The following is a 17842-nucleotide window of genomic DNA, read 5'->3' as shown; positions in this document are numbered from 1 at the left end:
CTGTTTTCCCTTTGCTCCCTTTTCCTTTCCTCTTTTGTTTGTAACTTTTTGTCTGAAGATATGTTCTTTCCTGTTGCATTTTTTTTTTTTTTTTTTTTTTTTTTGAGATGGAGTCTTGCTCATCACCAAGGCTGGAGTGTAGTAGAAAGATCTTGGCTCACTGCACCTCCACCTCCCAGGTTGAAGTGATTCTCCTGTCTAAGCCTTCCAAGTAGTTGGGATTACAGGCACCCACCACCATGACCGGCTAATTTTTGTATATTTAGTAGGGACAGGGTTTCACCATATTGGCCAGGCTGGTCTCAAACTCCTGACCTCAGGTGATCTGCCCACCTCAGCCTCCCAAAGTGCTGGGATTACAGGCCTGAGCCACCACACTGGGACTCCTGCTGCCTTTTCCAGCTTCATTTCTACTTTTTCAGGAGCAAATATATGGTTTTTTAGATTTTCAGTACTTAAGAATTGAAATATCTGTGTACTGAACTTCAACACAACCAATAAAAGTCTCAACTATAAAAAAAGTGTTATTATTTGATGTGTACAACTCTAATTACAATACAGGTGTTTTACTATACGCTTCATGTATTGAGGCATTGCATTCAGCACTTTCTTGAAGACCTTCCCAACAGCTGCTTAGGAGGGCTCTTGAGACTCCCCTAGCCCACAACAGCCAAACCACTAGCAATACATTCCTGGCCAAGGAACCAAAACCTTGTCAAAAAAAACGAAACCTAAATTATTGCATCTGGACAATGAGATGCCAGACCCCGCACCTGTCACCCACTTTAGCAAGTGCTTAAGCAACAACTCCTCTTCCTTACCTCTCCCTAATTCCTATTTTGCCACACAGGATTCCATTACTTCCCTGCCATATAAATCCCTAATTTTAGTCAATCAAGGAAGTAAATGTGAGATTGATTTCTTATCTTCTCTGCTGTGCAACTCAATTAAAACACTCTTCCCTGGCAATACTTACTGCCTCAGTTACTGGTTTTCTATGTGGCAAGCAGCCAGGCATAGACCAAACTCCTAGCGTTTTAATAACACTAAATTGCTTTTGCATTCCTATGAAAATCCTAAGAGTGTATATTTTTGCCCCCATTTAACCGAAGAAAAGAATGAAGATCAAGGAACTGTTCCAAAGTCATTCACTCAACGCAGAACCAGCACTTTCATTCCCGGCCAGAAGTATAAGAAAAGTTCAGGAGAGGAATTAATCCAGAAGGCATAGTTAAAAACAGGACAATGTAAGAGTTTGAAAAAGATAATGACACATATAAGAAAAAAATGAAAGGCCAAGTATTCCTAATGTGAGCATCTGAAATGCAAAATACTCCAGAATTTAAAACATTTTGAGCACTGACATGATGCTGAAGGAAAACAGTCATTGGAGCATTTCAAATTTCAGATGTCCCAATTAGAGATGCTCAGCGGGTGGGTATATACAAATATTCTAAAAGTTTTTTAAAAATCTGAAATCTTAAACACTTCTGATTCCAAGCACTTCAGATAAAGAATGCTCAAACTATGAAAGAAAAAAAATCAATTTTCAATTATAGCCAATCCCAAGAAGGAAGGAGGAGTAATAGGGAATTAAAGAGGAATGCTTCAACCAAAAGTGAAATCAGCTAAGTGTCCCCTGGGGTCCATGTACATCAGAGAGGATGCTTTCAATCACAAACAAGAGAAAACCCAAATTGATGGGTGAAAGGAATGTAAAGGAAATGTATCATCTAACATCACTGAGAAGTCCAGGGTTCATGCAGGCTTTGGATACAGTTTGATCTGGCTCTTCTCAGGGACTGTTGCCTCTACCTTCTGGCCTGTGCAATTTCTCTGGTGCTGAAAAAAAATGACTTAAGCAGTTTTAGGCTTCATATCTCACACCACAAAATCTAGAACAAGAGAGAGCATCTCTTTTCCCCACTGTCAAACACAAGAATAAGCATCATATAAACAATGTCATTTAAAAACAGATCCGTAGCCCTGAACCACCACTGTGAGCAAGGGTAAGCGGAAACTGTGCAATGATTGGCTTAAATCTCAAGTTACCTTCCACCCTTTAGCCTATCACATTGTGAAGGATTAGTTCTCATGATTGCCTTAGGCTGATCACTAGAACTGAAAGTGGTATTGACCAACCAAAAGACAGATGAGTCCTGAAACCCAAATGGATTGGAACCAATCATGTATAACCCAGATAGAAGACTGCAGCAGTCCCATTCTTTACTCTCCTCTAGCCCATATTTTTCTTTTCTTCTTCTCCCATCACAACTTCATTTTCCAAAAATTTCTGTATATGCAGCTATTTCCCACTGCACTTGGTCTGCATGGATGTTTCCCTTGCCTTGGGCCCCTCTCCTTAGTTTCCTAAAAAAATTAGAGCTAAATCCCTCTCCCCAAGTTCATCTCAAATAAATTACTATACTAGGAAACTGAGAAAGAAACAACAAGAATGAAAATGGCAAACAGCAGAATCATAGGAAATATTCATTGAATTAGCTCATGAATCCTAAAGTAATTGAAGTCTAGTGATGGATATCTTAACAAATACTGTCATTTGGGGGTCAATAGACAATCCTCATCATTCAAAAATGTGGTATTTGCTAATTTGTCTGCTTGTTAAAATTCATTTGTAACCATTAGATCTATATTCATAGCAGTTTCACAATCACTCATGAACACGTGCAGAGAGGTACAAAATTTGAGTCCCCCAAAGAACATGTTCTCAACTACGGGCAAAAAAGGTGGTGCTCTGCCTTCATGTTCCAGCTCTCACACAGTAAAAAGGTGCCCTTTCTGTGACCTCGGTAATGCCAACTTTTTCACAGATTTGTGTTTTTTGGTGGTGACTTCACAATCTTAAAAAGTTCCCAAGTGTAGTGCTTAAGTGCTGTCTCATTTTCCTAAGCATAAGAAGGCCGTGACTTGCCTTACAGAGAAAAAGACGTGTGTTAGAAAAGCTTTGTTACCGGTACAGGGTTTCTGACTGTGAGTTCAATGTTAATAAATCAACAGTTTAGTAAACGCAGGAAATGGAAGGAGGAAATTCACCCATGTGTGGGTGAGGCTGCTTGGGAAAGTAATATCTATGTACTATGCTGAAGCTTTGGGAAAATAGCTACATTTGTGGAGTCATGAAATGACAAACTTTTTTTAAGCAAATTTATTTATTTATCACCAAATAAATTTGTGATCATGTTAACCAAGGTCAGGAAAATATTAAACATTTCTCAGATAGTGTTTTACAGAATTTTACAGAATTACTGCATATAACGAAGTAATTGTAAATATATACATATATAAAATAAGATGATTTTTAAAAGAAACATACATAAAACAAGCTTATGCATTCATCAGTTAACAAAAATGTGACAAATCTCACTAGAACTGAACATCCGTACTTCCCCTGGGGACTATGGCTCAGTGCTCGTGAATTCAGTGTTTGCAGCAACTGCATGGTCATAACTGCCGTGAATAATGAGCATGTACAGTGGGTACACTACTTGCCTTGATCTCACTTCAGTCTTGACAAGCAACACGCTTGTTCCCTTTTTTGATCATTTTCTCTTCAGTGACACATTAGTACTACATCTCACATATCACCCACATGACTGTCTCTCCAATTTTAATAGACTTGTTGAGTAACCTGCTCATTTTCCAAAACGCAAATTATAATTCAGCAAATCTATGGCGAGGCCCAAATTCTATCTTTCTATCAAGCTCCAATGTGATAACTCTGCTGCTTGTCCCTAAGCCACTGAATAGTAGATGCATGTATCCTGCCGTGCATACTTGGAACAGTGAATTAACTGTAATACCTCTTTATAGTTGAATGATAGTAGTAAGAAGAGGAAAAATTGTGTTTCTCCTCTGGAGCTAAAAAAACTATGAAACTAGGAATGTGTAAAGTTTCCTGCAAGTAAGAAGACTTTTAACCCAAAGAATATCAAAGGTCTCAATTACTTCAAAAGCACCAGGAAGGAAAAGAATAAGAAAAAACTACAAATATGGCATAAATTCAACACAGAGTTTTAATGAGAACGTGTTTCATGCAGGCAAAATCCTTCACCAAGGATGCATATTTTGAAAACACATGTATTTTCCATTGAAGGAGCTGGAAAATTACAAGAAAAAGGGGAACCTAAATAACTACAGCAAAGGAGAGGAAGTGAGAAGTACAGTTAGCAAAGACCAGCTGAAATGCAGTGAGAGTTCAGACCAGGGCGAGACTGCTTCCCACCTGTGAGTCAGGGAAGGCCTGATGAAGAAAGGGACATCTAAAAGGGCCTGATGACCCATTAATGGTTGAACATGTGGAGGTTGCTAGGACCCCATTCCATTAGGAGATAATTTTAAAGTCCCAAAACCCAGGTCAGAACAACAAATCCTGCAAAATTAAATTGAGCATATATTGACAAATGATCATTAAGCAGAAACCAGAAAATTTACAAGTTGTACAAGGAGACTGGAAACGACGTCATCACCACGACATGTTCAGCTGTGTCCTGAGCCCTTGCGCTGCTGGTTTCTCATCCCAAAAGGAGAACAGTGACGAGAAGGCTTGTGACGTGTCTTAATGGAAACTGGATGGGAACAGAGATAGAAGTCACTCTGAATAAGGTAGAGGTGAGCATTGAGGAGTAAGAGGGAAGGGGGCTGGGGAGAGAAGAACAGAGGAGAGAGAAACAAGAAACATGGGAAGACAAGTGGGGTGGGGGTAGGAGTAGGAAAGACACATGCAAAGAACTCACCAGCGTTTCCTGAACCAAAGTGCAAGACACACTATCAGAAGAAGTAAAGGCACTATCACCGCCAAGATGATCAAGCCCACGGAATTGTGACATTCTGTGAATTTGGGGAGATTCAAGGATGTTATTTTAAATCCACCCCATTTTCCCTCATCCACTTCCTGTTTCACTGCATTACCCTGGGCTTCCTTTTTCAGTTGAGTGTCCACCTTACCAATCTCCTTACATTCTATGTTTTCCTCTCATCTCTGCTCAGAGATGGAGTTTTCATCTTACCCTCAGCATCCTACTGTATCTACAGGGCCCTCATTTTCAACACTTGTATTGCTTAGATTACCTGTTTTAATTCATGTTGGGGTTATCATCCCAAGTATCCTAAAATTTTCAGCTTGCCCTCCCTCTATGCTGAGGGCTACCTCCTGGCATTTCCAGCCTGGGCCCCAGCTCCTTCTCACCCCAGTAGAGGACAATATCCTGGCCCTCTAAACTGCTGTGCTTCACCCGACAGGACAGGTCAGCTGCCTCCCCAGCGGCCACCTCCAGGGTTGCTTGGAGATACCATGTCCCATCACCATTGGGCAGGAAGTCCCCTTGCTGAGTGCCTGGCTGGTCCTGCTCACCCCGCATCCACCTCACCCACACAGGCTTTGGGTAGAATCCTGAGACATGGCACACCAGCTGCAGATGGCCAGGGCCTGGACTGGGGCCACGGGACAGCCAGGCCTCAGGCTTCACTGCAAAGGACAGAAGAGATATTCAGTTACAGACTTGGAGTTTCATATCACACATCAGTTTAGAAGTTTACATATACACATCTTTCCCATTTCTCTTTTTATTGAGACAGGGTCTCTGTCACTCTGCTGGAGTGCAGTAGCTTAATTTTAAATTATAGCTCATTGTAATCTCAAACACTTGTGCTCAAGCCATCCTTCTGCCTAAGCCTCTTGAGTAACTGGGACTACAGGTGTGCACCACCATGACCAGCTAATTTATTTTTATTTTTCAGAGATGGTGGTCTCACTATGTTGCTCAGGCTGGGCTGGGACTCCTGCCCTTAAGTGGTCCTCCAGCCTCAACTTCCCAAAGCACTGGGATTACAGAGGTGAGCCACTGCACCCAACCTCTCCCACTTCTGGGCAACTCCTCCTTATTCTGAATTTGAAGGGGGTGGTGGCAGGGTATGCTTTTCAAATCAAAAGTTCTTGGAGAAAGGGTATAGGACTGACCTTGCCGCTGGAGATGTGGCTTTCCTGCATCAAGAAGACCCAAGAGGAATCGTGGGCAGGTGTCACTGATGAGATGATGTATTCCATCCTCGTCACACTGATGCTGTTAGAACCCTTTGCAGACATGCTTGGTTGCATTTCCAGCAAGTGGAGATGGCAGGCATGACTCGTACTGGAAGCTCATGAAATCTGATCCTTGGTAAGCTACCCGAAAGAAGCTTCCTGAGAGCTTCCCAGAGTGCACCTCACAGCCTGCTGTCATCTGTACCTCAAAAGGATCTGGGGTTATGAATTAGAGGAAAGAGGGACAAAAAACATAAAATGAAATGCATAGAAGCAAGGATTGTAGAAGCAGAAGGGGGAGTCTTTAGGGATTGATGGGATGGAAAAAAATTTGATTTGGTCAGGGATTCAGAGAAAGGGGAATTTGTGGGAGCTATAGGTGGAGGAAAAGATTAGTAACATGGGTAAGAGGGAAAATTAAAGACAATGACGTGAATGCTGTAGGTCAGGAAGGCTTGGCATAAGAGAACCGGGATTATAACAACTTAGGTTGAACAGCACGCAACGAGTTCCAATGAGTCTATGCAGAGACTGCTGAAGAGAGTGAATGACAAAGTGAGAAAGCTGGAGGCATTTAGCTGTATTTAGGCAGAAAAAAGCGTAACCAAAAAAGGATACCTGTGGAAAAGGTAATAAAGCACAACCCTGCAATCAATGAAACAGGAGTTCATAAGTGGCAGAAGTGTTTGAAGAATTAGGGTGTGGATGATAGACCTTGCCCAAAAGTTTGCAATTGCAGTTTTATGGTGGGAGGAATAGAATAAGCTACAGAAAAGAGTCAGGCTGTTTCCTACAGGAATAAGGAACATTGAGACATCCCCTCTCTCCCAACTCTTCAGTCCTTATGGGGAAAACTGTACTCACATTTAAATATTAATACACTGGCGAGTCCATAAACTGCCTCAAAAAAACGAATGAAGTGTTTATGGAATAACGTTTCCAGGTCCATCCACTCCTCATTGCTGAAGTTTCCCCTAGACCAGAGCCACAGGAAAATGATGGTGCCAGAATTACTGTCCCAGGTGTGAGTCTGCAAATCACCCAGCCAACCTGAGCCCAGGTTTCGTTCCCAGGAATGGTTGTAAAAGCATGAGATTTGGATGACATGGAAGGAGACAGGCTCCTTGAACCCTGTGGTGAAAGTACACTAGAATGTAAGAAAGACATTGAGAAATAGAATGGAGAGAGAAGGTGCCAGATTGGGGGAATTCAGAATCTGGAGAAGAGGGGATCCATCATAATCTTAGCAGATCCTTGCTTCCCACACTGTCCCATGCATTATCAACCACCTTCCTTCATAAGAGCGCAGGGACCTGGAGTAATGGACAGTCAAAGTGGAACCAGACTGACACTCTCACTTTCCAGGTGTGTGTTAGGAAGTGCGTGCACACACACACACACACACACACACACACACACACAGACATCATCCACCCAACCTGGCAGTTGTCAGAGTTCTCAGAGTTCTTACCGTCTGCATTTTCACCACCTGGGAGAACAGCTAGCAATGGAAGCAGCAGAAACAGCATGTCATTTGCAGATGTTACTTCCTTCTCTCACAAAAATTGGTCTTTGATTTCCGTTCCAAACAAACCAACCCCACGGTATCTCTAGTCTGACTTGTTTCTGCAACCAGCAGACAAACCTCCCCTGACTGCAACAAAGAAAATCCACTCCTTCACAAAACCGGAGACACCTAGTCAGTCTCTCATTTTTCTCTGGTTCTGACTTTGTTCCCTAGTTTTCAGCTTTTCTCCTTGTCACTAACTTCCAACCTGTTCACCTTCCTCTAATTCAACTTCTCTGGAACAAGTCTTACGTGGCATTGGGAAGCCACTTAACCACTAAGGACATTTTTTTTCCATTCATACAATAAGAGCATAAAACTAAATGGCTCCCAGTGTGCTGCCCAATGTTCCCATGTCCCTGCTCTTTTGATCACTCTGTCCTTTCCAATACTTTCCCATGTATTCTCTTCCCTTGTCTCATTCCCCCACTCCAGTACATTCATTTCTGGTTTAACATCGGTTCTTTTGCTTTTTCAGAATCCCCTGTGACTGCCCTGTGTGACAGTATAAACTAACACGTTTTCTCCATTATTCTTAGAGGCTAGACAGTAACCATCACAAAAAAACACAGGAACACTAAAACATATAAAGAAATTGTCCTCTGTTTGATTTTCACTGATATGCATTCACTGACCCAACAGTCTCTCTCAGCGCCTGCCTGGAGCCAAGCATCTTGCTACACTGAAGAATGTGAGAGCTTCATGGCTGACAACACAATCGCTTTTTTCAAGAAGATTTTACTCTACTTAGGAAGAAACACACGCCAACAATGATAAATCTTGGTGTATGGAGTTTTACTATATCTTATACACTCTCTGGATAAAAACAAGCCTGCTTGAAATAATATTTTCAAAACTGGGGACTCTTAACTAATGTTAGCCAGCCCAGAATTTTAACTTCAGTGGTTGACTTGGAGTGTTGGTTCCAAGCCATTATCATACTGTCTCCCCACCTAACTAAGTACCTACCACTTGCCGGGTACTCAGCGAATGTTTGTCAAATGAATGAAGAAATTCAGTGTATGCATTCATTTTTTAATGATGGAGGAGATATTCAACATAAAACTTTTTAAAGATATCATAAAGATTACTTGTAATCCTATGTAGTGAGATGAGAGTCATACAGTTTTATTTAGGAGAAAAGTACAAGTAAACAAAAACCACATGATTGTCTCAATTGATGCAGAGAAGGCATTTGACAAAATTCAACAGCACTTTATTCTAAAAACCCTCAATAAACTTGGTATTGATGGAATGTATCTCAAAATAATAAAAGCTATTTAAGACAAACCAACAGCCAATATCATACTGAATAAACAAAAACTGGAAGCATTCCCTTTGAAATCTGGCACTAGACAAGGATGCCCTCTCTCACCACTCCTATTCAAGATAGTACTGGAAGTTCTAGCCAGACCATTCAGGCAAGAAAAAGAAATAAAGGGTATACAAATAGGAAAGGTGGAAGCCAAATTGTCTCTATTTGCAGATGACATGATAGTATATCTAGAAGACCCCATCGTCTCAGCCCAAAAACTCCCGAAACTGATAAGCAGCTTCAGCAAAGTCTCAGGATATAAAATCAATGTGCAAAAATCACAAGCATTCCTACACACCAATAAAACCACCTTAAAAGAGAGCCCGCATAGCCAAGTCAATTCTAAGCAAAAAAAACACAGCAGGAGGTATCACACTACCACACTTCAAACTATACTGCAAGGCTACAGTAATCAACACAGCATGGTACTGGAACCAAACAGAAATATAGACCAATGAAACAGAACAGAGGCATCGGAGGCAACACAACATATCTACAACCATACAATCTTGGATAAACCTGACAAAAACAAGCAATGGGGAAAAGATTCCCTGTTTAATAAATGGCGTTGGGAAAACTAGCTAGCCATGTGCAGAAAGCAGAAACTGGACCCCTTCCTGACACCTTACACTAAAATTAACTCCAGATGGATTAAAGACTTAAACGTAAGACCTGGCACCATAAAAACCCTAGAAGAAAATCTAGGCAAAACCATTCAGGACATAGGAGTAGGCAAGGACTTCACGACCAAAACACCAAAAGCATTGGCAACAAAAGCCAAAATAGACAAATGGGACCTAATTAAACTCCACAGCTTCTGCACGGCAAAAGAAATAGTCACTAGAGTGAATCGACAACCAACAGAATTGGAAAACATTTTTGCAGTTTGCCCATCTGTCAAAGGGCTGATATCCAGAATTTACAAAGAACTCAAACAGAATTACAAGAAAAAAACAAACAAGCCCATTCAAAAATGGGTAAAGGATATGAACAGACACTTTACAAAACAAGACATACATGAGGCCAACAAACATGAAAAATGCTCATCATCACTGGTCATCAGAGAAACGCAATTCAAAACTACCTTGAGATATCATCTCACGCCAGTTAGAATGGCGATCATTAAAATCTGGAGACAACAGATGCTGGAGAGATGTGGAGAAATAGGAACAATTTTACACTGTTGGTGGGAGTGTAAATTTGTTCAACCATTGTGGAAGACAGTGTGGTGATTCCTCAAGGACCTAGAAATAGAGATTCCATTTGACCCAGCAATCCCATAACTGGGTATATATCCAAAAGGACTGTAAATGATTCTACTATAAAAGCACATGCACACGAATTTTCATTGCAGCACTGTTTACAATAGCAAAGACCTGGAACCAACCCAAATGCCCATCGGAGATAGACTGGACTGGAAAAATGTGGCACATATACACCATGGAATATTATGCAGCCATCAAAAACGATGAGTTCGTGTCCTTTGTAGGAACATGGATGAAGCTGGAGAACATCATTCTCTGCAAACTGACACAACAACAGAAAATGAAATACCGCATATTCCCACTCATTGGCGGGTGATGAACAATGAGAACACATGGGCACAGGGAGGGGAGCACTACACACTGGGGTCTATTGGGGGGAATAGGAGAGGAACAGTGGTGGGGAGGACCTGGGGAGGGATAGCATGCGGAGAAATGCCAGATGTGGGTGAAGGGGAGGAAGACAGCAAATCACACTGCCACGTGTGTACCTATGCAACTATCTTGCATGTTCTGCACATGTATTCCAAAACCTAAAATGCAATAAAAAAAAATAATAAAAGAAAAAAGAAAAGTAAAAGTTACTAGTGTGAGACTTATGTGTAGGATCCTGCTATAAATTTCCTATAACTTATAAGAAACTAGTCAGAACTTGTGAGCAGTGAAGTTAATGGAGTATTCCAAAGTCTGTATCCCAGGATCCCTTCTTATCAGTCCTACTTGTATGTTTCAGAGTTGTTTTGCCATAAACAGTCTCTGCTGGACAGATTTACATTCCTCTTTTATGCTGCTTTAACTGTTCAAGTGCTTCTAAATATATATGTTTGTTCTTTGTAGGTATCATTTATATAAATGTGTTTAAGCCATTTATTTGGGGGGTTAAAAGAATCTGAAATGAATAGGTGAAAAAAAAATTCTCGAGACAGGGTTGCACTCTGTTACTCAGGCTGAATTGCAGTGGAACGATCACAGCTACTGTAACCTCAAGTTCATGGCTTCAAGCAATCTTTCTGTCTCAGGCTCTCAAAGCACTGGGATTATTGGCATGAGACACCATTCCTGGCCTGCAAATAATTTTTTTTTTTTTAATCAGAGTCTCACTCTGTCACCCAGACCGGAGTGCAATGGTATGATCTCGGCTCACTGCAACCTCTGCCTTCTGGGTGCGAGCAATTCTCCTACCTTGGCCTCCTGAGTAGCTGAGATTACAAGCATGGGACACCACGCCTGGCTTACTTTTGCATTTTTAATAGAGTCAGGGTTTCACCATGTTGGTCTCAAACTCCTGACCTCAGGTGATCCACCTGCCTCAGCCTCCCAAAAGGCTGGGATTACAGGTAATTTTTTTAAAGTTAATATAAGCATGCAAAAAGCTGGAAACAGCTTCATTTTAATACTTACAATTTTTTGAAGCTGGAATGTCAAAATCACAATGTGAATTTATCAAAGAACTGAAATATCAAGGCAATCAATTAACCCAGAATATAAAGAGAGAGACACTCCTCCAAGGACAGATGAAACACCAACCCTTGTTTACGTGGGACAAGTGTCAGATGCTATACCAGCCATAAGAAGAGCAATCAGCTAAAATTTCAAACAACTTACTAAAGGCTAGCATGAGTCTATAGAAGCCCCGGGAGTCATAGAAACAAGGAAATTCACATCAGTCTCTCATCCCTCTTCCATGAACCTCACCAGGGTCTTCTGAAATATTAGGGTCAGAGATATAGACCAGATACATCCTACCTCATGATGTGGGCCTGAATATGAGAGCAGCTACTGCAAGGTAGTAAGTCCCAACCACACCTGTCTCCTCTACATTCTTCCCTGTGTGATTTCTCTAGTGCTCACAAAAATGACTTGAGCTGTTTCAAGCTTTATTCCTCACACTACACCATGCAGGACAAGAGACAGGATCACTTTTCCCTATTGTCAAACACAAGAATCACGCATCATGTAAACGATGTCATGTTAGAACAGGTCCCTGGCCGTGAACCACCACTCTGAACAAGCATAAGTGGGATCTATACGGTGGTTGGCTTAAATCCCAGATTACCTCCCATCCTTTAGCCTATCACATTGTGAAGGAGGAGTTCCCATGATTGCCTTAGGCTGATCAGCCAGATGACTGCTATGCAAATGTGGCAAGGCGGATTGAAACCGAAATGGGTTGGAACCAATCATGTCTAACCCAGATAGAAAGACTGCAGCAGTCCCATTCTTTGCTCTCCTCTATCCCATATTTTTATTTTCTTTCTCCCATCACAACTTCGTTTTCCAAAAATTTTCATATATGCAGCTGCTTCCAACGGCACCTGGTCTGCCTGGATGTTTCCCTTGCCTTGGGCGCCTCTTCTCAGTTTCCTAAACAAATTAGAGCCAAGTCCCTTTCCCAAAGTTCAACTCAAATAGGTAACTATACTAGAAAACTGAGAAATAACAAAAAATGAAATGGCACAACACAGAATCATGACAAATATTTTTTAAATTAATTCATAATTGAAGTCTAGTAATGAATATCTTGACAAATACTTTTATTTGGGGTCAATAGTAAATCATCATTATTCAAAAATGTTACATTTGCTAATTTGCCCACAAAAATTTATGTGTAACCTCCCCACTCCCTGCTGTCCCTCCCCTAACACCTCCAACTGACCACGTGTGTGGTGCTCCCCTCCCTGTGTCCATGTGCTCTCATTGTTCAACATCTGCCTATGAGTAAGAACATTTGGTGTTTGGTTTTCTGTTCTTGTAACAGTTTGCTGAGAATGATGGTTTCCAGATTCATCCTTGTCCCTACGAAGGACACAAATTCATTGTTTTTTATGGCTGTGTAATATTCCATGGTGTATATGTGCCATAATCTTTATCAAATCTGTCATTGACAGACATTGGGGTTGGTTCCAAGCCTTTGCTATTGTGAACAGTGCCACAATGAACATACGTGGGCATGTGTCTTTATAATAGAACAATTTATACCCATTACTGAGTATTTGAAGATATACCCAGTAATGGGATTGCTGGGTCATTTTCTCTTCAGTGACACACTTGTACTATATCTCAGGCATCACACGCATGAGTGTCACTCAAATTCTAATAAACTTGTTGAGTATTCTGCTGGTTTTCCAAAATGCAAATTATAATTCAGTAAATCTAAAGTGAGGTCCAATTTCGACCTTTCTATCAAGCTCCAGTGTGATAACTCTGCTACTCGTCTCTGAACCACTGAATACTAAAGACTCGCATCCTGCCTGCATCTTTGGAACAGTAAATTAATCTAATAGCTCTCTATAGTTCAGTGACAGTAGGATGAGAGGCAAAATGGTGTTTCTCCTCTGGAGCTAAAACACTATAGAACTAGGGATGTGTAAAACCTCCTCCAAGTGAGCAGACTTTACACCAGAAAAATTTCAAATGACTAGATAACTTCCAAGTACCAGGAGGGAAAGGAATCAGAAAAGACTGCAAATTGAGCATAAATTCAACAGTTTTATTGAGAACATGTTTCATGCAGGCAAGATCCTTCACCAGGAATACGTAGATGTAAAACACATGTACTTTGCATTGAAGTAGCTGAAAAATTAGAAGGAAAAGCAGGACCTAAATAACTGCAATGAAGGAGAGGAAGTGAGGAGTACAGTCAGCAAACACGACTGAAATGTGGCGGGAGTTCAGAGCAGGGCGAGACTGCTTCCCACCTGTGAGTCAGGGAAGGCCTCTGGAGGAAGGGAATCTAAAAGGGCCTGATGATACATTAGTGGTCGAGCATGTGGAGTTTTTTAGGACCCCATTCCATTTACAGATAAAATTTGAATTTTAAAGTCCCAAAACCCAGGTCAGAACAACAAATCCTGCAAAATTAAATTGAGCATATATTGACAAATGATCATTAAACAGAAACAAGCAAAATTAACAAGGAGAGTGGAAACGACGTCATCACCATGACATGTTCAGCTGTGTCCTGAGCCCTTGGGCTGCTGGTTTCTCATCCCAAAAGGAGAACAGTGACGAGAAGGCTCATGACGTGTCTTAACGGAAACTGGATGAGAACAGAGGTAGAAGCCACTCTGAATAAGGTAGAGGTGAGCATTGAGGAGTAAGAGGGAAGGGGGCTGGGGAGAGAAGAACAGAGGAGAGAGAAACAAGAAACATGGGAAGACAAGTGGGGTGGGGGTAGGAGTAGGGAAGACACATGCAAAGAACTCACCAGCGTTTCCTGAACCAAAGTGCAAGACACACTATCAGAAGAAGTAAAGGCACTATCACCGCCAAGATGATCAAGCCCACGGAATTGTGACGTTCTGTGAATTTGGGGAGATTCAAGGATGTTATTTTAAATCCACCCCATTTTCCCTCATCCACTTCCTGTTTCACTGCATTACCCTGGGCTTCCTTTTTTCAGTTGAGTGTCCACCTTACCAATCTCCTTACATTCTATCTTTTCTCTCATCCCTGCTCAGAGATGGAGTTTTCAACTAACCCTCAGCATCCTCCTGTGTCTACAGGGCCCTCATTTTCAAAACTTGTATTGCTTAGATTACCTGTTTTTATTCATGTTGGGGTTATTATCCCAAGTATTCTAGAATTTTCAGCTTGCCCTCCCTCTATGCTGAGGACCACCTCCTGGCATTTCCAGCCTGGGCCCCAGCTCCTTCTCACCCCAGTAGAGGACGATGTCCTGGCCCTCTAAACTGCTGTGCTTCACCCGACAGGACAGGTCAGCTGGCTCCCCAGCGGCCACCTCCAGGGTTGCTTGGAGATACCATGTCCCATCAGCATTGGGCCGGATGTCCCCTCGCTGAGTGCCCGGCTGCTCCTGCTCACCCTGCATCCACCTCACCCACACAGGCTTTGGGTAGAATCCTGAGACATGGCACACCATCAGCAGATGGCCAGGGCCTGGACTGGGACCACGGGACAGCCAGGCCTCAGGCTTCACTGCAAAGGACAGAAGAGATATTCAGTTACAGACTTGGAGTTTCATATCACCACATCAGTTTAGAAGTTTAGATATACACATCTTTCCTATTTCTCTTTTTATTGAGACAGAGTCTCTGTCATTCTGCTGGAGTGTAGTAGCATAATTTTAAATTATAGCTCATTGTAATCTCAAACACTTGTGCTCAAGCCATCCTCCTGCCAAAGCCTCTTGAGTAACTGGGACTACAGGTGTGTGCCACCTTGACCAGCTAATTTATTTTTATTTCTCAGAGACAGTGGTCTCACTATGTTGCTCAGGCTGGGCTGGGACTCCTGCCCTTAAGTGGTACTCCAGCCTCAACTTCCCGAAGCACTGGGATTACAGACATGAGCCACTGCACCCAGCCTCTCCCACTTCTGGGCAGCTCCTCCTTATTCTGAATTTGTAGGGGGTGGTGGCAGGGTATTCTTTTCAAATCAAAAGTTCTTGGAGGAAGGGTATAGGACTGACCTTGCCGCTGGAGATGTGGCTTTCCTGCATCAAGAAGACCCAAGAGGAATCGTGGGCAGGTGTCAATGATGAGATGGCTTATTCTGTTCTTGTCAAACTGATGCTGATAGAACCCTTTGCAGACACGCTTCGTTGCATTTTCAGCCAGTGGAGATGGCAGGCATGGCTCGTACTGGAAGCTCATGAAATCTGATTCTTGGTAAGCTACCTGAAAGAAGTTTCCTGAGAGCTTTCCAGAGTGCACCTCACAGCCTTCTGTCATCTGTATCTCAAAAGGATCTGGGGTTATGAAATAGACAAAAGAGGGACAAAAAACATAAAATGAAATGTGTAGAAGCAAAGATTGTAGAAGGAGAAGGGGGGAGTCTTCAGGGTTTGATGGGATGGAATAAAATGTGATTTGGTCAGGGATTCAGAGAAAGGGAAATTTGTGGGAGCAAAGGGGAAAAGGTGGAGGAAAAGATTAGTAACATGAGGAAGAGGGAAAATTAAAGACAATGATTGAATGCTGTAGTTGAGGAAGGGCTTGGTGTAAGAGAACTGGGATTATAACAACTTAGGTTGAACGGCACGCAACGGGTTCCAATGAGTCTATGCAGAGACTGCTGAAGAGAATGAATGACAAAGTGAGAAAGCTGGAGGCATTTAGCTGTATTTAGGCAGAAAAAAGCGTAACCATGGGATACCTGTGGAAAAGGTAATAAAGCACAACCCTGCAATCAATGAAACAGGAGTTCATAAGTGGCAGAAGTGTTTGAAGAATTAGGGTCTGGATGATAGACCTTGCCCAAAAGTTTGCAATTGCTGTTTTATGGTGGGAGGAATAGAATAAGCTACAGAAAAGAGTCAGGCTGTTTCCTACAGGAATAAGAAACATTGAGACATCCCCTCTCTCCCAACTCTTCAGTCCCCTTGGGGAAAACTGTACTCACATTCAAATATTGATTCACTGGTGGGTCCATGAAATTCCTCAGAAAACTGAATAAAGTGTATACAGAATAAAGTTTCCAGGTCCATCCACTCCTCACTGCTGAAGTTTCCCCTGGACCAGGGCCACAAGAAAATGATGGTGCTGGAATTGCTGTCCCAGATGTGTCTTCAAATCACCCAGCCAACCTGAGACCAGATTTCGTTCCCAGGAATGGTTGTAAAGGGATGAGATTTGGATGACACGGAAGGAGACAGGCTCCTTGAACCCTGTGGTGAAAGTACACTAGAATGTGAGAAAGGCATTGAGAAACAGAATGGAGAGAGAAGGTGCCAGAGTGGGGGAATTCAGAATCTGGAGAAGAGGGGATCCATCATAATCTTAGCAGATGCTTGTTTGCCACAGTGTCCCATGCATTATCAAGCACCTTCCTTCATAAGAGCGCGGGGACCTGGAGACATGAACATCAGAGTGGAACCAGACTGGCCCTCTCACTTTCCAAGTATGTGCTAGGAAGTGCGCGCGCATTCCCGTGTGTGTGCGCGCACACACACACACACACACACAGACATCATCCACCCAACTGGGCAGTTGTCAAAGTTCTCAGAGTTCTTACCGTCTGCATTTTCACCACCTGGGAGAACAGCTAGCAATGGAAGCAGCAGAAACAGCATGTCATTTGCAGATGTTACTTCCTTCTCTCGCAAAAATTGGTCTTTGATTTCCATTCCAAACAAACCAACCCCACGGTATCTCTAGTCTGACTTCTTTCTGCAACCAGCAGACAAACCTCCCCTGACTGCAACAAAGAAAATCTGCTCCTTCACAAACCAGGAGATGCCTACTCAGTCTCTCATTTCCCTCTGGTTCTGACTTTCTTCTCTAGTTTGCAGCTTTTCTCTTTGTTACCAACTTCCAATCAGTTCACCTTCCCTGAATTCAACTTCTCTGGAACGAGTCTTACGTGGCATTGAGAAGCCACTTAACCACAAAGAACGTTTTTTTCCCATTCATACAATAAAAGTATAAAACTAAATGGCTCCCAGTGTGCTGCCCAATGTTCCCATGTCCCTGCGCTTTTTGATCACTCTGTCCTTTCCAATACTTTCCCATGTATTCTCTTCCCTTGTCTCATCCCCCCACCCCACTACCTTCACATTTCTGACTTAACATCAGTTCTTTTGCTGTTTCAGAATCCCCTGTGACTGCCCCGTGTGACAGTGTAAACTAACACCTTCTCTCCATTATTCTTGGAGAAGAGCCAGTTACCATCACAAAAAAACACAGGAGCACTAAAAC

General features: G+C 42.3%; 2 pseudogenes across 2 annotated transcripts; both read right to left on the bottom strand.

Moving 5' to 3' along the window:
* Nucleotides 1–4016: 4016 nt before the first annotated feature.
* Nucleotides 4017–7578, bottom strand: LOC100398240 (T-cell surface glycoprotein CD1a-like; annotated as a pseudogene). The gene is made up of 4 exons (XR_013529213.1): nucleotides 7512–7578; nucleotides 5978–6256; nucleotides 4755–5485; nucleotides 4017–4586 (listed from the first exon to the last, which is right to left on the bottom strand). The product of XR_013529213.1 is annotated as a T-cell surface glycoprotein CD1a-like (transcript).
* A 6075-nt stretch (nucleotides 7579–13653) lies between these two features.
* LOC100398733 (T-cell surface glycoprotein CD1a-like) lies at nucleotides 13654–17362 on the bottom strand (annotated as a pseudogene). Its single transcript, XR_013529212.1, has 6 exons — nucleotides 17160–17362; nucleotides 16548–16812; nucleotides 15616–15894; nucleotides 14844–15122; nucleotides 14392–14485; nucleotides 13654–14223 (listed from the first exon to the last, which is right to left on the bottom strand). The product of XR_013529212.1 is annotated as a T-cell surface glycoprotein CD1a-like (transcript).
* Nucleotides 17363–17842: the final 480 nt, after the last annotated feature.

The sequence above is a fragment of the Callithrix jacchus genome, chromosome 18 (assembly GCF_049354715.1).
Source record: "Callithrix jacchus isolate 240 chromosome 18, calJac240_pri, whole genome shotgun sequence".
Lineage (NCBI taxonomy): Eukaryota > Metazoa > Chordata > Mammalia > Primates > Cebidae > Callithrix > Callithrix jacchus.
Note: the sequence above shows the minus strand (reverse complement) of the source record. Positions and strands in the feature narration are given on the sequence as shown.